The sequence below is a fragment of the Heteronotia binoei genome, chromosome 15 (assembly GCF_032191835.1).
Source record: "Heteronotia binoei isolate CCM8104 ecotype False Entrance Well chromosome 15, APGP_CSIRO_Hbin_v1, whole genome shotgun sequence".
Classification (NCBI taxonomy): Eukaryota; Metazoa; Chordata; class Lepidosauria; order Squamata; family Gekkonidae; genus Heteronotia; species Heteronotia binoei.
Genome location: NC_083237.1, coordinates 45,416,845 through 45,435,285, shown reverse-complemented (window position 1 = coordinate 45,435,285; position 18,441 = coordinate 45,416,845). Strand labels below are relative to the sequence as shown.

General features: G+C 41.2%; 1 protein-coding gene across 1 annotated transcript in view; it reads right to left on the bottom strand.

Annotated features, from left to right (window-relative positions):
* LASP1 (LIM and SH3 protein 1) overlaps nucleotides 1-18,441 on the bottom strand; it is a 57,390-nt gene that overhangs the window by 27,306 nt on the left and 11,643 nt on the right. The window lies entirely within an intron of this gene.

Genomic DNA, 18,441 nt, shown 5'->3' with positions numbered 1-18,441 from the left:
TCCAAGTTGGACAAATGCAGAGATTAGTTGCATGAGATTTTCATCTTACATCTTGGGGCTCTGTTGCAAACCCACTGCAGGTTTTTATGGTGTTGTCATCAGTTTCACTTCCAAGAGCACTAGAAGTGTAAGGAATCCCTTCTTTCAGAAGAGCTTAAAAAATCAGACAGACTTAATGGAGAACTGGTTCAAATTTATCAGGTTTATCTGACTGATAAAGGATTAATTACAAGCACTAATCTGGAAATGAGGTAAACATGTTTATCCCTCAGACATACATAAGGTCAAAAAGCACTGAAGGCATTCCTTAGTATGTTTGCAGTAGAAAATCAGTCAAGGATGGGGAAGACAACATCTCCGCTACAAGCACAGGAAACAGAAGGATCTTGCCTAACAACATACAGTGGTTAGGTTTCCACACATTCTCCTCACCCACCCAGATGACTTTTCTCTGCTACAACACAAGCCTAGTCTACAAATATATACAATAATTTAGATCAGTGCTCTTTTGGTGGCAGGAACTCCTTTGCATATTAGGCCACACACCCCTGATGCAGCCAACCCTCCAAGAGCTTAAAGGGCTCTTAGCACAGGCCTACTCTAAGCTCCAGGAGGATTGACTACATCAGTATGTGTGATATAGTATGCAAAGGAGTTGTTACAAAAAAAACCCCTGATTTAGATACATTTTAATGCAAATTATTCAGGTTGATTAATAGGTAAGTGTTGATACTATCATGGGGGCAGGAAGAAGGGAAGGGCAAGACAGCCAACCAAAATTGTTAACATACTCAAAATCTTAGTCTATGAAAATTATATTTTGAGAGAGATGGTGACAGATAAGGCACTTGAATCAGGTCCTCCAAAAAAAACCCCAGCTGTTCACTGGGTAGAACCAAGCTCTGGAAATTCTAATTTTTTGCTGCCTAAAAGTTGCCTGGCAGCACAGAAGAGGCAGAGACAATTTCTATGGCAAGGGAAATAAGCTTTGCCTCCTCCTCCTCTACATTTTCATCTAAAGCAACCCGTAACACATCACAGCAGCATAACTGGGATGAGAAAGTTACTGCACAGAGGATTGGCCCTCCGCATTCCCTTTGTTCCCTGAAACAGAAGTTGGCACATTCCTCCTTACCCAATACTCAAAAAAAAGCTTTTGCCTTTTCTGACCTCCCAAATAAGATCTGCCTGGCACATTCAACTTTGTCTTTTGGACGCTAGGCCAAAGTCTGTCCTATTTGTCTGATGAAAGGGTTTTTTCTTCCCTTCCTTAGTTTCCTCCTTTTTTTTGTGATCCATTCCATGTCAACTCTGTTGCTGTGCTGTCCCTGGCCTGCTTTTAAGCTGTTCTTAAGTTTATAAAGTTTTTAATTCGTTTTAATGCTTTATTTGTAAGCCTTCTCATCTCTCTCTCCACATGGGATCCAAGGCACAGAAATGTTTAAAAATAAATACCTTGTCATGCTTACATGAGGCTTTTTGAGTTAAAATGACTGATTAGCTAGTACAGAAAAACAATGAACAGATGTGCCATGCAAATTGGGATGAGTTTCTGAGAAGTGATAACTGAGTTCATGAGTAGGCAGCTTCCCTGATCTTAACTTCGGAGACATTGTAATTCCATGTGCTACTGCATGATGAGAATTTCTTTCTTGCAAATAATTTAACCTTGCAAAAACCGGATGAAAGGAGATTTGCTTGTGTATGCCTCACAAGTGCAAAGTCTGTCTTATGCAGATTCCTTAAACCCCAACCATCTTCCATAGTTTCTAGTCCTCCTAACTGCAGAAGGATGTTGAAAATGAAGCTACCGCTTGCTGAACTCAGATCATATTAAGGGCTGGGGAAGCAGGATCTTCACTGTTCCACATAGCTATTTGTCTCTCCCTATAGCTAGCAGAATTAAGAACAATCAGACATCTACACATTTGAATAATTCTTTCGTGTCACAGAATCTGTGTTGCCTTGAAGCAAAGTTTCCCAGCACAGTGCAGGCAGAGCCTTGACTGGATCTAACAGAATAGCTCTTCAGCTTCAGAGCTTGGGAATCTCAGCTGTCCTTGGGCTACATCAGTGAAACAGTCAAGCACTTGTCTCTCCCTCCCCCTCCTGAATATTGTCAGTGTTGCTTCCTTGGCATGGGAAGAATTCACTGCCTTCTCGAGTGAGTGCCTCAGCTCAAGTTTGTCATGCTGAATGAACTCGGGAGCAGTGAAGACTCAGGAGAGGCAGAGTGGGAGATGGTTCCCTCCCCCACTCTGTAGGGTTTAAAGCTTCCCCCTGCAACCTGAGGCCTTTCAACTCAGCACAATCCTACAGAGAGGATATGAAGCCAGAAAACTATTTCAGACCAAGGAGACCCTGGTTCATATCCCCACTCTGACATACAAATTGCTGAGTGACTTTGGGGCAAGTTACACCTTTAGCTTGAACCTACTTCACAATGTGGTTTTTAAGGATAAAATGGGGGAGGTGAGAATCAGCTATGCTATACTTGAGCTCCCAGTAGGAAGGGTGTGAAAAAAATACGTCTGCCTGTCTTGCTTATGCTGGGCTATCACAAAACCAAGCAGCGGTAATTCCTACACCCACAGATCATCCTCCTCTTACAAATACTACAAGAGTGTATGAATGTTTTCCGGTTCCCACCAATCAACAGCTAAAATAAAGCACCGAGCCTTTAAATTGATTCAACTGTCATTAAAGGAGTGAGGTTTCTGTCCCAAGGAGAGAGTTCTGGAATTTTGTATCTCCAAGGCTCAATGTAAAATGTAGTGCCAGACAGGCAAACAACTTACTCATACAGCACTACACGCAACGTATCACATAAGCTGCACAGTTTTCAGGTGGCTTTAGCAAACCACAGCATAGGCACAGGCATGTGTAGCAACAGTATACCTACCACTGCCCACATAGCAGGTAGAGACCCAGTAAAGCAAGATTCTTCCTCACCCTTCTCCTCCACTTCAGCCTTATGACTGCCCTGTGAAGTAGGTCAATTTAAGAATGTAACTGGCCCAAAGTCCCTCAGTGAGCTACTTAGTAGAATAACAGAAGGGGTTTGATCCGAGTCTTTTATTTCATCTTAATCCAACACTCTGGCTCTCAGGTTAGTCTTGCCTTTGCAGCATTGTATTAGAGGACTGAAATAGGATGTGACAGACCCAGGCCCAGATCTCCACTCTGCCATGGAAGCTTGCTTGGGGGCCATAGCTAGGTGCATACATTCAACCTAAACTACTTCATGAGGTTGTTATAAGAAGGAGAAGAGAAGAATGCAAGCTGCTTTGGGTCCCCGTTGGGGAGAAAGGCAGTGTATTAAACAAACAAATTCAGCTTGAATGTGAGAGTTTGTGACCGTCCCAGCCTTTATTGTGCTGCTCTGGCTAACTTTTCTCTACCTTTTAAACATAAACTGTAACATGGGAATATAATGACTTTTTAAAATTTATAAGTGCTATTAGTCATTGCCCCCACAGTGTTTGTTCTAGGTATGCCAGATGCAGCATTTTGGCCTTTTTCCTCACTAAGAAAAGCAAGCCGGGGGAAAAAACTTATGTTCCAGAAAGAAATGGGTGGTAGTAATGTTGACAGTAGTTTGCACAACTGCAATCTCTACAGCATGACAACTATAAATTATTGTCAACACATAAGATGTTTGGGGGCTTTGGGGGAGTTTCTTAAGTATCAAGTCCATAGGGATCTAATTTATTTACTAAAACTCGTATTGACATAAAGTTGCTGAAGTGTGCCTTAAAGGTAAGCGACAAGCCAGTGCAGGAAGAGGGAAAATACCTGCAGGCACAATTTAGCAGAAACGCAGGAAGTGAAAGATTAAAAATACTTCTAACCCAAAAAGGATGTGCTAGATATGCTCACTAAGAACTTTTTTTTAAAAGCACACAGCAAATTACATCATGCTTTCAGAACACACCACAGACAACCATTTATTCGATGGGATGGACAGGAACATTGTTCCTGTTACTTCTAATAAGTGAAGAGACTCAACCTCTTTCACCCAAAATGTTTGCAGATCTATGACCATATGACATCAGTGATGGATTATATTGTGCAAAAACATGAAAACTAAAGGACCACCAGCAGGATTGGTGTGTCAGTGTCCCATATACTAAAAAGGCAGAGTATTGCACTCTAAATGCAGAAGCCCCACAAAATGCCAAGCCAATATATATAGTAGATAGAAATCACCCTGACTATGGAGACATAAAAATGCTAACAATTTTGCAAGTCTGAAGACCTTTCAAAGTGGCCTTCTAACATGAAGTTACTGTTGGCATCTACTCTGAAATCATTGGACAGCAACAGCACAATAAGGACAGAAAGCTGCCATCTTGAATTTGTGCCGCCCCTCTGCACTCCAGCTGCCTTCAACCCAGATGCTAAACATGCAACCAGCTCCACTAACCTCTGTAATTTCTATTAAAATTTATCTATTGCACTTATAAAATCTGCCCACGTATTCCAAATTCATTTCCCTCCCTCCACTACGTATCACGGGAGGCTTCTGATACAGAAACACAGACTCTTTTTATATCAAGACACAGGTAAATAGATAAGAAGGGTGAAACTGAATATGTAGATGCTATTATCGCATTATTTGCACATTTAGCACAACATGCGAGTCCCTAGGATTTCGTTTTAAGACAAAGAAATTATCTTGAATACTTCCCCAAACCCAATTTTAGAAGAGTGTAATTCGCTGGGCAGCAGATATGACGCAGGGCCACTGAATAAGAGGTACAGGAGCAAAGTTAAGGTCATCTGCTCAAAAATGGTAGACAGACACAGAATAGGAAATACAGAAAAAATAAAGGGAACGCCATCAGAGGTTGCAACAAGTTTGCTTTAAATTCCTCTAAAAACTCAGTAGCTCCTCAAGCCAGTCTTCTGCCACACAGTGGAATTTGTTGCCCCCTCATAAACAGAAATAAATACAATTTGAAGTTGTGATCCACACAAGCTGGAAATAACAAAAATTAGAGCAATGTTCTGAGAGAAAACATCCTCACTCTCATCAGTAAGGCACTCCAAGATCGGCTTTCAGAATTAACATGTGTCACAGCAACCTATGCCAGGCAGACTTTTCCATCTCCATTCCACCAGGAGCAATACACCTACTATAAAAGGACAATAAAACCACAGCTTCCTACTTCTACTCCCCTTGAAAATTCCTATCCAAAGCAGGAGTTCAGATCTCACCCTGTGTGAATTGTACTTACACATCACAAGACTAGACTCTAGAAACTTACACTGTGTTTTAGATTTCTGAGGCATCTTTTTCTATCTATTTTGTAAACAAGTATCTTTGCAACACTCTTTTTCATACACAGTGGTTTGCTGAGCAACTCTACAACCACTTCCTTTTTCCACTCATAAGGCCAGCCAGTCTTCAACTGGCTTAGAAGGATACAACTCTGCTTGAGATGCATTGTAAATTAATATTCTCAGGTACACGTCAAACAACCTATTTGCACAAGAGGCTGATAACAACACACCTTCCTAGCACACAAGAAGTGGGCTCTAGAGAGCAGATAAGGGAGGCAGGCAGGCAGTAGACTATAAGCTGTCCAGCTGATCTAGCAGTGGCCTTAGAATCTAATGGGCCTAGAAGAGAAAGGGCAAAGGCTTTTGTGACAGCACCCAAGCTGCACCAATGATGAGTACCAAACTATAAACAGCTACTGGTACCTGCAATAAAAACCATTTTCAGGTGCCCCAAAAAGGAACAAATCCTGTACCCAGAAGAGTTTCTCTCATATATTCAGGCTAATCATACCATAAGTAAGCTATTAACCATGGTAATCTTACTTGCAACTGCAATTATCTGTTTAGTTGGGTAGAACCAACAGACGGGGGTGAAACAGACATACTAAAGGGGAGGAAGACAAGCAATGGGGAGGGCTGCAGCTTGAATCTGGCTACCAAAAGTTGTTTGTAGTTTAGCAGGAAGGAGCAAAGGCTAGCAGCAACCGCATACAAAAAAGTTGCTGGGGTACACAATCAGACAGGGGTGGAGCAATGAGGGGCTACCTCTTGGTTCTTACTTTTTTAATGCAGTCCTAGAAAGGGGATAAAAGCACAGGACCCAGAGCCATCTCCACAGCCATCTATTGGGGGGAAGGGGTCAAGGGAGTGGCAGCAGCATGAATTTAATCAGAACATATAATTGCCTAGGGACACACATGCACACAGTAATTTGCCTGCCAATGGAATCAGATTTCTGTGGAAGGAGGCGGCTATTTTCCCTTCAAGTCTTTAACATGCTCCCAAATATACATAACACTATGGGTAGACATACTGGCACATTTATGGTTCAGTCACGGTTCGTGAGGTTTATGCTGCTACTGCGGAGAGAGCTGGCTCCTTAGTTTGCCATGGCAACCATATCCAGTGCTTGTGTTCAAGAAGGGGGGTCCCAGCAGTGGCCTCCGGGTTTTGGTGCAGAGAAAAAAGAAAGCAATTTTAAACTGTGGAACGCCCTCCCCTCCCCCCATACATACAAGGTAACTGCTCTAATGCCAAAGGGCCACAGAATGCAACTTTGAAATACCATATGAAAGACTGAGATTTTAAAAAATGAACTGCAATGCAATATGCTCGCCAAAGCTGACACTCCTGTTTCAACAGGCATTCTAACACAATAGGGAGAAATCTGAAACAATGAGGCTGAGGAGAATCAGAAGTTAAGATTGTGTCAACATCTGAATTCCACTTTCAACTCCATTGGTTATCTTCCATGTTAAATGCTTCTGTACCCAATATACCTAATTCCACACAGGTTTAATTACTCCTTCATACTTAAATGCTGATACTATCTCTATCTCATAAGCCACAGTATAGTAGAAGGGCAGAGCGTTAGACAAGACACAGGAACCACACTGTCTATTAAGTCAGAAGGAGCTGCCCTGAATATTCAAACTGAGAGCTAGTTTGGTGTAGTGGTTAAGTGTGCGGACTCTTATCTGGGAGAACCGGGTTTGACTCCCCACTCCTCCACTTACAGCTGCTGGAATGGCCTTGGTTTAGCCATAGCTATCGCAGGAATTGTCCTTGAAAATGCAGCTGCTGTGAGAGCTCTCTCAGCCCCACCCACCTCACAGGGTGTCTGTTGTGGGGTGGAGAAGACAAAGGAGATTGTAAGCCGCTCTGAGTCTCTGATTCAGAGAGAAGGGCAGGATACAAATCTGCAGTCTTTTTCTTCTTCTAAATCACCAGGGATTCCTGGAATTAGGGCTTGAAATCAAGCAGATAAACTGGATTTAACAGTGAACTGCCACTGTGGAACTGCATCCACATACTGGCAGGCAACTGGCTGTGAAGAATCCAGCACCTACTATCACCAGTGCCCAGTCCAACTCTTCTGTTATAAGATATTGGCTGCTTCAAGAGAACTCTCATTGGTAGTCAATTTATTTCCTTCACTTATATGCCTCCTTTCTCCCCAGTATTAAAGTCTTTAATAGTGAAGAACCTCTGGAAATTGGTAGACTGTCACATTTAAACATACATGCCTTTTTCACAAAAAGCCCAAGTAAACATTAACATGTTGTTTTTGCAAAGTCAGCTACCAAATGTGTTCCCTGGAATATTTATATTGCTACTGATCACTAAGGAAGTCAGAAAAAGGAATAGTGTGATGTAAAGAAGAAAGCTGCCCTGAGCCTGCCTTTGGTGGGGAGGGTGGGATATAAATTAAATTAAATTAATAAATAAAGCCTGGATCCTGTCTTATGACTAGAATGAGATCCAACACTCACGTGTTTGACAATGCAGTCAACAGAAATACTAGCACTTGTGGTTATGGGATCGTTTCTGCCATCCTAAGATGCAGACATAGTAATCAGAGTAGCTATATAAAGGGTTTAACAAACAAGCTGCTGCCTCTTCACATAAGCCCTGTTCATGACTCAGTTCCGTCATTCTCTTGTCTTAATATTATCTATGTTCTTCCTCAAAAAACATTCAAATCTTCTTTGTTGGCAAATGGCTGTCAGCCATGTACCCACGCTCCTTCAACTCTCCCCAATTTCACAACAATGGGAAGGGAGGTGACCCCGTAGCTCATTTTCTATTACACAGAAAAGATTTGGCAAAAATACTACCTGGGGTGAAAAGATGATGCTGGCATAAGTTGGCAGCTTATCTAGAGTAAAGAAAAAAGTGGGCTTTTTTTTTTTTCAAACTAAAGGTCAGAAATTATTTGCCTACCTCTCAGAGTTCAACAACACAGCATAGAAAATTTGTATTCACAGTCTTTTCGAAAAAGCTGGTGAGCTTCGGTCACAAAGCTAACAAAATGTTCAGGCATTTTGATTTATCCCCCAAAACTTCAGAAGTGATACAATTATGTGCAAGTTATTTTATTTTCCTCTTCCTTTATCTCTGCTACCAGCACTTGTGGTCAGACTTTTCTCTTCTGCCCTTACCTGTCCTAAGTCCTTGAGATAATGCAAGCACTAGAAATGAAACACAGTAGTGCATGACTCGCATGAGAATCATACTGCTAGCTGACCAAAGACTCTAGAGACAAAAATATGTGACCAGACTTTGAGAGTACAGATATGTGACTTGGTAAGCAACTGGTTATAGGGAAGTTTCAGCTCTGACGAGGAAACAAAGACAGAACTATATTGATGTATAAGTTCAGTTCTTCTAAAACTATATTCAAGCAACCACTGCGCAACAGGTAAAGTGGAGCTATTTAAAATCTAGTTTTCCAGTTCTACTGAAAAGAAGCCATTCGTTCCATACACTGCAAAAGGTGACATCTGTGTGAAGTTTGCTACTAAGCAACACCATTTTCCCACCCACCAAGCCTTTAAGAATACAGAAAGTGGGACATAAGCTGTAACAGTATAACTTGAAGAGAAAAATCCATGAATGGGGACACATCAGACACAGATCTTTACAAGTCGCTCCTCTAAGCTACCAGTGTTCATTTCAGGTACTAGAAAACGCAGAAGCACAGGGGCCGGCCTTCTACAGTCTGCCATACCACTATTGAAGTTCTCTGCATGATTGCTATGTTCCCTGATCCAGAGGTTGGGGGGAGGGGATCCTTTAACCTCCTATAAGGCTAGGGAATAATTTCCCTAGCTGAAAAACCAACACAATAAAGCGCAGTTTCAGTTACATATCCAGGCTCAAATTTGGTGGCAGAAAAGCTGATGGTAATGTACAACTACTCATCCATCACCTTTTCCCCAAAAGAAGGCAGGCGCCTACTAAAGAAGACCTGAATTCACTTCCAGGATAGTCCTCTCAAGCTGCCACTGACCAGGATCAATCAAGCAATACTCTCTATTTCCTATTTTTTCAGTCTGTGAAATAATTAACACATAAGCAAAAAGGCAGTTGTGCTTATCACTCTATAAAGTTCCTTCTCTTTTGGCCCTACAACAGCAAGTCTGCAAAAGAGTCTTCCCAGTCCACTGCCTTAAAAATAGATGTGTGAAATATGAGTATATAATTTTAAAAAATCAAATAATTAAAAGGAAAGCTAAGACTCAGACAGGCAGATCATGAATTTTCAAGATAACTTTGAAGATACCATAGAACATAGCCTCAAAGCATGTTGATTTTGGTTTGTAATAACTTCCACTATTTGCACCCTCAAGCTTCCCATAAGGAGAGCAGAGCCACAAGAGAGGAACATGTGAATATCTGCATAAGGGATAAAAAGCTCAGGTGAGCACCACAGTGTAGGAGCGGTACAAAAACTCACCCAAACTGCAATGCAGGAAACAAAACGTGTGCTAGCCTCTACTATGTATTTTGGTCCTTGGTGGCAGAAATAAAGATTTTCCTGCTTCACGACTCAGCCACATCAGCTTCCGAAGGCACTGAAAATGTCAGCAGGCAAACATCCAAATCTGCTTCAGAACTCATGAAATAGGGAACACACAAATATTTCAGCTCTAGAATTTTGGGCCCAATTTTAGGCACTGTTGAAGTGCTCCCACACAAACATACCCTGACTGGGCAGGGAAATCCTAAGATGCTACATTAAGCCATTGTGAACAGTAGCTCTGTGGCAAGTTCACCAAACTGGACATTTTGAAGCTTCTAGTATTTTCACAGGACTGCCACTAGAGAAGTTACTACAGCCACACTAGAATTCAGATGCAACCCTCATGTCACACTAAGATTTCCACCACAGTATTCTTTCTAGAACTGTTGCTATAAGAAAAATTGAACTGCAGCCAGCCAATACCATCTCTCCAATGCAAACACCCTCTCCCTCCTCTCCAATATATGACTTTTTTAAAAAGACAGCTGTTGTGCAGAAAGAAGTGCTGCATCTTTCTCCTAGGCATGGGGGGGGGAGAGACATATGACTGTGCAAGTAGGCCATTTGCTTCCTGCCAGCTAGTCTACTGCATTTAGAGGGGGAAAGGCCAGTTCAGTGGGGTCTAAGCAAGAAAGACAGCCTCTTCCATTAACCACAGCACTCCAGCCAGTCCCAAGTGTCCTTCCTTTTGTGTTGATGAAAAACTTGTGCGCTCCAATGCACTTTGGCCTGGCTTGCTTGTATATGTGTAAGAACCTCTATATGCTGATCAAATTCCAGATCATTTCACAAGATCTGGTTCACCTTGATTCATGGTCAATCTTTCTTCCTCCCAACAAACTGCAAATGCAGAATAAGGCATGATTCCATGCAATCATGTAAACTGTTGTGTTGTACAGTGGAAGGAGATGTGTTCATTCCCAAAAGAGCAATAGAGTGGCATAGTGGTTAAGAGTGGCCAACTCTAATCTGGACAATCCATATTAAGCCAGCTGGGTGACCTAGGGCCAGTCACGGTTCTCCCAAAACTGTCAGCTCCACCTACCTCACAAGGTACTTGCTATGGGGATAGGAGGGGAATGTTGTTTGTAAGCTGCTATGAGACTTTGTAAGGTAGAGAAAAGGAGGGTATAGAAACCTTTTACATGAAAGCTTGTGGGACAGACAGGTGCAAGAATTTAAAAAAATAGAGGCTTTGCAGACAGACAACATGAGAGGGGTGAGTGGTTCTACAACAATGAATGCCTTTCATGTTCACAATTCTTGGTCAAAGGTAAGAAATGCATCTGAACCGTAATTGGCAGAATAAATGTCAAGGAGCCCTTTTATATTTTCAGCTGCCTTCTTGATCTTGAGCTTGCTTGATTGTTTAGAAAATATATTTTAACTAAAATTAGCCCAATATGGTAACAGAAAGTCTTTTATAACCTCAAAGCAGTTATTAAATCTACTATGCTGATTGCATGAGCAAAACCTCAATTTCTCTTTTCTTAGGTCATTTATCCTACTGTAGTCTCTCCTTCCAACAGGTTTTGCTCATTTACTTTCAGGTGAGGCGGGGGGGGGGGGGAGGGGAGATTATGTAAAACCCAATAGAAACTCTGCTCACCAATTAACGGTCATCATCATACTGCATATAAATAAATTCAATACCTGCAACCAGAAACTCTTTAACTATGGCACAGATTATGACAGAAATAAGGATGAAGTTATTATCAGTAGACAAACTAAAGCAGCAAGAATAATTTTTAACCAGTGGAATGTAGGAAAAGGAAAGGTCCCCTGTGCAAGCACCAGTCGTTTCAGACTCTGGGGTGACGTTGCTCTCACAACGTTTTCACGGCAGACCTTTTAACAGGGTGGTTTGCCATTGCCTTCCCCGGTCATTACACTTTCCCCCCAGCAAGCTGGGTACTCATTTTACCGACCTCGGAAGGACGGAAGACTAAGTCAACCTCGAGCCGGCTACCTGAACCAGCTTCCGCTGGAATCAAACTCAGGTCGTGAGCAGAGGGTTCCGACTGCAATACTGCAGCTTTACCACTCTGCGCCACGAGCTCTGTGGAATGTAAGAGCCTTACATTTACTGAGGTTAACTTTGTTCTGCTAGTTAACACACAAAATAGTTTCTCCAATGAATTAAGCAAATTAGTAGGAATAAAAATGAGCCAAAGGTAATCAAGGGTGAGTGGGTGGGTGGGACAGATTAGGCTAAATGAGTAGACTATAGAGGGGGATCTCTCTCTCTCTCTGTATATATACACAGACACACAGATAGTGGAGTCAAGTTAAGAACCCATCATGAATCGCCTCTCCGACTGCCTGCTTATTTTCCTCCTTATCTGGAAACATAGCATAGGTTATACTTGTCTAGAGATCCCCCTCTGTAGTCTACCTATTTAGCTTAATCTATCCCACCCACCCACTCACCCTTAACTGATTACCTTTGGTTCATTTTTACTCCTACTAATTTGCTGAATTCATTGGAGAGTTAAGGAACTGAGACGTCTAATTGATTAATAAGTGGCTTATTTATTACTGTTTGTTATTCGTTGGTTAATTAAATCAGAGAATGTAATATAATATTAATGACTTAAATCGATTACATTGGCTGATTTAAACATTATTGTTTAATAAAATAGCTTGTTTAGTACTGGGTGGGGAATAATCATAGCTGTTATTAGGAATTAAATTAATTTATGAATTAGGAATTAAATTAATTCTATATACATAATTTTTATGAGAGGGGAGGGAGAGAAATTGATTGTTTGACTAGTCAAGTTAGTATTGTACTAGGAATTTGATTTTAAGTATGCCAACAAGGAGAAGTTAACAGTACTATCACCCTACCCATCAATAATCTACTCAATTATAACTAGATTTTCTTACTAGAGGGGTGGGAGTAAGAATGGTGGGTTGGGTGGATAGCTTTTGTTTGTTACGTTTATTTGTTGGCTCTTAAACTGAATGTGAATTCCCTTGCTAGGCCTGCTGGGTATTAGTGAATGTTAGTGAGTTGATCCTTGTATTGCTACTGTTGGCCCAGGAGGATACCATGTAGGATTAGATCTGAGCTGGGAGGAGCTAGCAGGGGAGGCCACAATAATATTGGGGATTCTGGAGATCGGAGGATGTAGGAGGTATAACGGTGGGCATAGGAGTCCAGAGATAAAGATACGATTACTCCCAGTCCCCTTCCAACCTTCGCTCCATCCAGAGGGATGCTGGTAGTGAGGCTAACACTGATGTCATGCGATGCCAGGTCTATTAATAAGACCTCAACTCTACAGGATTATCTCGCAGTGCAAAATGCAGACCTGGTATGCATGACCGAGACCTGAGTGTGAGTGGGTGAGACTGTCACCCTTAACCTCCCTTTCTGTGGAGGCCCAGGTCACTGCAGCTGCCAGATGAGCCTTTTACCATCTTTGGCTAGTCAGGCAACTGGTCCCCTACTTTTGCTCCCGGGACTTGGCAATAGTGATCCATGCACTGGTCATTTCTAGACTTGATTACTGTAACTCACTCTACGCAGGCCTACCAGCTGACCTGGAAACTCCAGCTGGCACAAAATGTGGCAGTGCACCTACTGATAGGGATGGCTATGCAGGAGCACATTAGGCCAATGGTGCACCAATTGCATTGGTTGCCAGTTGAGTCCCAAATCAGGTCCAAGGTTATGGTAATAACCTTTACGGCCCTATGCAGCCAGGGACCAGCATACCTGTGGGACTGTCTCTCCCCATGTGCCCCAAAGAGCTTTGCATTCTTTGGACCAGCACCATTTAGTAATCCCCAGCGTGAAAGATGTCTGCCTTGCCTCAACCAGTTCAATTGCTCCATGATGCTATCTATTCAATGACGCCAGAAGCAACTGACATATTCCACCAGACTGTTCAGCTTACACTGAAATGAATCTAATAGTTGTGTGGCCATCTGGCATTTTAAACTGGGTGCTTAATTATAAACTTGTATAAATTAATGTTTTATTGTATGGTTGTGCTTTGATATTGTTTTACTGTATTCTAAGACGACTGTGAGCCACACTGAGCCTGCATGCGAAGTAGGGTGGGATATAAATCCCATCAATAAATACATCAGAGGCTCACAAGGACTTTATTGAAGTTCTTAAAACTAATGTATAAGGTAGGGTCAGCCTTCTCCCCACACTGCAGATGGGAAGAGGGTGCAGAAAGGACAGCAGGCAACTTGCCTAAAGTCATCTAGCAAGTTCATGGCAGAAGCAAGTTTTCAATCACACACATTCCAAATAGATCCCAGTTAATAGTTCTAGCACTACACTGCACCAGTACGCTAACACTGGGGCATTTCACTGATCAGCGTGATTCATTTTTAGAGCCTATTGACAGAGAACAGAGCAAACATACCCCGTTCCCCTTCATCAGAACAGGAAAGTCTCAGATGACACAATCAAGCAGCAAGGGCTCCTATTGGAAAGCTATGTTCAGATTACCGTATGGCATCAAGAAGGCAGAGAGGACGCCCAGCCTTCTTCCTACTGCTCTCACTGAGAAATAAGCTTACAGCTTGGCAGGCAGCCAGAGCATGGACAGAAGAAAGCCTGTATTAAACATGTTTGGAAAAACAAGCTCACTTCTGCCAGCATAAACGTGGCCTTTTTTCCTCCACACTCCACAGAGAATGATAGGACTTCATTGTGTAGTTCTAGTTTTTATGGAGACTGCTTAGAAAGGAGGGCCTTGTGAGCGACACTAGGAACACCTAAGATGTAGCTTTGACAGCAATGATTGGAGCTGAACCCCACTCCCTCCTAGCTAAAATATTATGGCAAAGTATAAATATGCAGGAGGCTCCCTGCCTTAGAATATTCAGTTTAGGCTTTTTATAGTAAATCTGTTGCTTGAAGATTCAGTGGCTGAAGAAACAAAAGCACCTGCAATGGGACAAGGAACACTTCAGCTCTAGAACTTCTCAAGCACTGCCTGCATGTTTTGAAGTACGACTTTCCTACTATAAGGGTTAAAATTACGGGTTGTCACCATTCAATTAAAGAAATCTCAGTCAACTAGGCAGGTTTTAACACATGAAATGTGAATACATTTGCATAAAAATAAAGATAACAGATCTAAGAGAAAAGCATATATCTTAGCAAGTATTATATTAATAATTGCATTCCCTTCTGTAAGAGAAAAGGGGACTAATTCAAACATCGTGCCCTCAAGCTGTGGCTGCATTTTCAATTGAAAATAAACATTTTAAATGCCCCTGCTTGAAAATGGAAACACTTCTTAAAAATAGACTCACTAAAAACATAGAATTTTTTCCAAGTTGAACATTTTGCATTACACAAAAGAAAAACAAACCAAGTTAAATAATAAACCAAACAAAAACCAAGGCTCTTGGAAATGAAGTTTCATGCTAGATATCTTGTGTCACAAGTCAAATTCTGTGCTGCAAAATTGGGCACAAAGTCTGGGGTGGGAAGGTCTGTCAGAACTGTTCCCTTCCCACTCTGGACTTGGACCCTTGGTGTCCTTGAAATCTATTACACTATTCCTGTATGTGTGCATTTCCCAAATTCCTATTCAAAGTCAATGCGGCTCTATCCCATTATTCCCTATCTTCCCATCAAGCAATGTCTTCATTCTTTGCCTTATGAGTAACAGGATGTGAACAGAGCTCACAGAACAGCTCATTCTCAGAGAAGGCAGGCGGAACAGAAAACACAAGTTTAGTGAGGCTGTGGTGGCCTGAAGGCATCACACTATGACAGGGGCCACCCATCTTGGCCACTAAAGAGCTGGGGGGTGGTAGTGGCCTACCTTCTTAGATTGCTGCTTCTCTCCCATTAGTAAAGGCTACATATATTTAAGTATGCAGCTAGGAACACAGAAAGCGCACCAGGAGAAAAAGTAGGATCTTTCCCACTACAATGCACAGTTGGCACTGGTTCCTCTTAGCTATGTAGGTCAGAGAGATCAGTCTAAACTGAAACATCACATATGTCTGGACAACATAAGTAGGTAATGGTAGGTGGCATAAGTAGAAATGTCAGAACAGGGCCTCCACAAAGAAAACTGGATGTGCCTGGAGTTATTAGTAGAAAACAGTTTCATTCTCTTTGTTACCAGTAAGTTAATCTCATAGAAGATCCCTGTGGAGCAATATTAATTTTTCCATTGCTGAGGATGCCAAACAACAGACCTGGATTAAGGGCTTCAGAAGCAGTCACGCCTTTCACAGGTTTCAGACAAGGTTGTTTTATACCAATAGACCACAATTAATCCCAGTGTTTCTAGTCCTTCATGTTATTTCTTATATTTACATACTTATTTCCATTTTCAGAGCAGACCAGCGTGCGTTTACCAAAGTTTAAGAGTTCAAAGTGTTTGCACTGTGAACAAAAAGCTTATAAGGATTAATATCTAAATTAAATTACCAAGGTTTTCACTGATAGAGAAAACATCAGCATCCCTTCTGACATCTTTAGAACTGTTTCCAAGTGAAACTCTCTTACTCAAGCCCTTATGCAGTAATATATGAATTCTAGGCAATCTGGGTTTTTAAAAAAATTTCCAAGTACACAGCTCTGATGGCAAATACATTATGAAAATTGTAGATGTTTCCAGAGGATGCCAATATTTAAGCACCAATTCTTTCTCAGCTTTTCCCAACCTGTTTTCTAAATGTGTCTCTAGAAGTTTTCTTGTCTCCAATACAATGATTGTGTCCCTCTTCCAAATATAATTATACACTTAAACCATTACTTCTCAAAGCACTTATAGTTTTATATTTCAATTCACTGTCTTCTTTGATACCTCTTTGTACTTCTAGTGTTGCCTCTCTACATTTCTTCCTTTTCATGCCACCATCCTACCATGTAAGAAAGTTTTCTGTCTCTGGAACCCATCTTTGTCAAATACCTCCCTCAATACCCGCTACCTTTTTCTGAATTGCTGCCACTAGTTTGCATCCACACTATTTGCTGTACTTTCCACCACCCATGTCCTAACCAGAGATGTAATATATCCAGAAATTCTGAAACCACAAAAAAAGGATATCTCTCTCTTCCCCTTTTTGTATTTTTCCCTCTATCCTTTCCTCCCCAACCCAATTTTTCCCTTTATGAAACATAATAAACTACACACAGAGAAATTTTAAGAAAAGTTTAAACATATGAAATACTAATCCAGTCTAAACTTTTCTTATTGTCAACATAAAAAATGTATTTATAATTTATTTATAATTTAAATTTATAGACTGCCCTACCCCTGAATACACACAGCTCAAGGTGGTGAACAACTTAACAATAACATTCATAATAAAACATTCATAATAAAAATAAATAATTTATAACTTAGCATATACAATTTAGAACTTAGCATAATTTATAACTTAGCATATACAAAATTTATGGGATTTGAGCATACCCTTTAGAATTTTCCCATATGCAAAGCTGCAAATGCACACAGTGCTGCAGAGTGCTGCACCCTATGTTACTCTATCACTTATTAAAGTTTTTGCCATCTGAAAGGCAAGAAACAGTCTTATACAGTTACAGTAGGACTAGCAGCTTGTTCAGATATAGATTTAAACTGAAGAGAGCAACCATGGTATAGTTAGAATGTCAGACTAGGATTTGGGAGGCCCAGGTTTGAATCCCCAATTTGCCATAGAAGCTTGCTGGATGACCTTAGGCCAATTGCACTCTCAGCCTAGCTTACCCCCACAGGGTTGTTGTGAAAATAAAATGGAGGAGAGGAGAATGATATGTTACTTTAGGTTCCCTTGGAAAGAAAGACAAGGTATAAATGAATTTGCAGCCTACTTAAATACACATTTAAGCTTTTTAACTAAAGCAAGTAACACTTAAATAGTGGAAGATATTAGTTTCATTTAAATGTTCTATTGGCTGCATTGGCTCCAGATCATGGACTAGATCAAGTTCAAGGTCCTGGCGTTGACCTTTAAAGCCCTTAACAGTGAGCCTGTTCTGGTATGTCCCCCACAAAGCATTATGATCAAGCAATCAAAATCTACTGGTGGTCCCCCAGCCCAGAGAGTATCCTTCTTTCCTAGGCTCTGGTCCCAGCCTGGTGGAACTCTCTTCCAGAAGAGATCAGGACTAGGGTTCCCTCTAAACTGAGTTAGCATGAACTAGCTCACAGATTTTTAACCTCCAGCTCACACATTTTTGTCTTAGCTCAGGAAAAATGGTCCCAGATCACAATGATTTATGCAGCAGCTCACAACTTTAACACCAGTAGCTCACAAAGTAGAATTTTTGCTCACAAGGTTCTGTAGTTTAGAGGTAACATTGATCAGGACCCTGTGGAATTTAGTACAATTCTTCAGGGCCTGCAAAACAGAGTTATTCTGCTGGGCCTATGGTAGAAGGCAGTATAGGGGCCCTAGCTGGTAGCTAATTTGGCCTCCCCCTCTTATTCCTTTCCCCTCCCCTTATGTCTCCCCATTCCTCTTCACAGCTGTTTGGATTTTTATAGAATTGTTGTATTTATACTATATTTTACTGTATTTATTGTAATTGCTGCCTCAGATATTTTAAAATTATATTTGTATTTAATGATTTGATTTTACCCGCTCTGAGATGGTTTCAGGGTGGGCTATAAATAAAATAAATAAATATG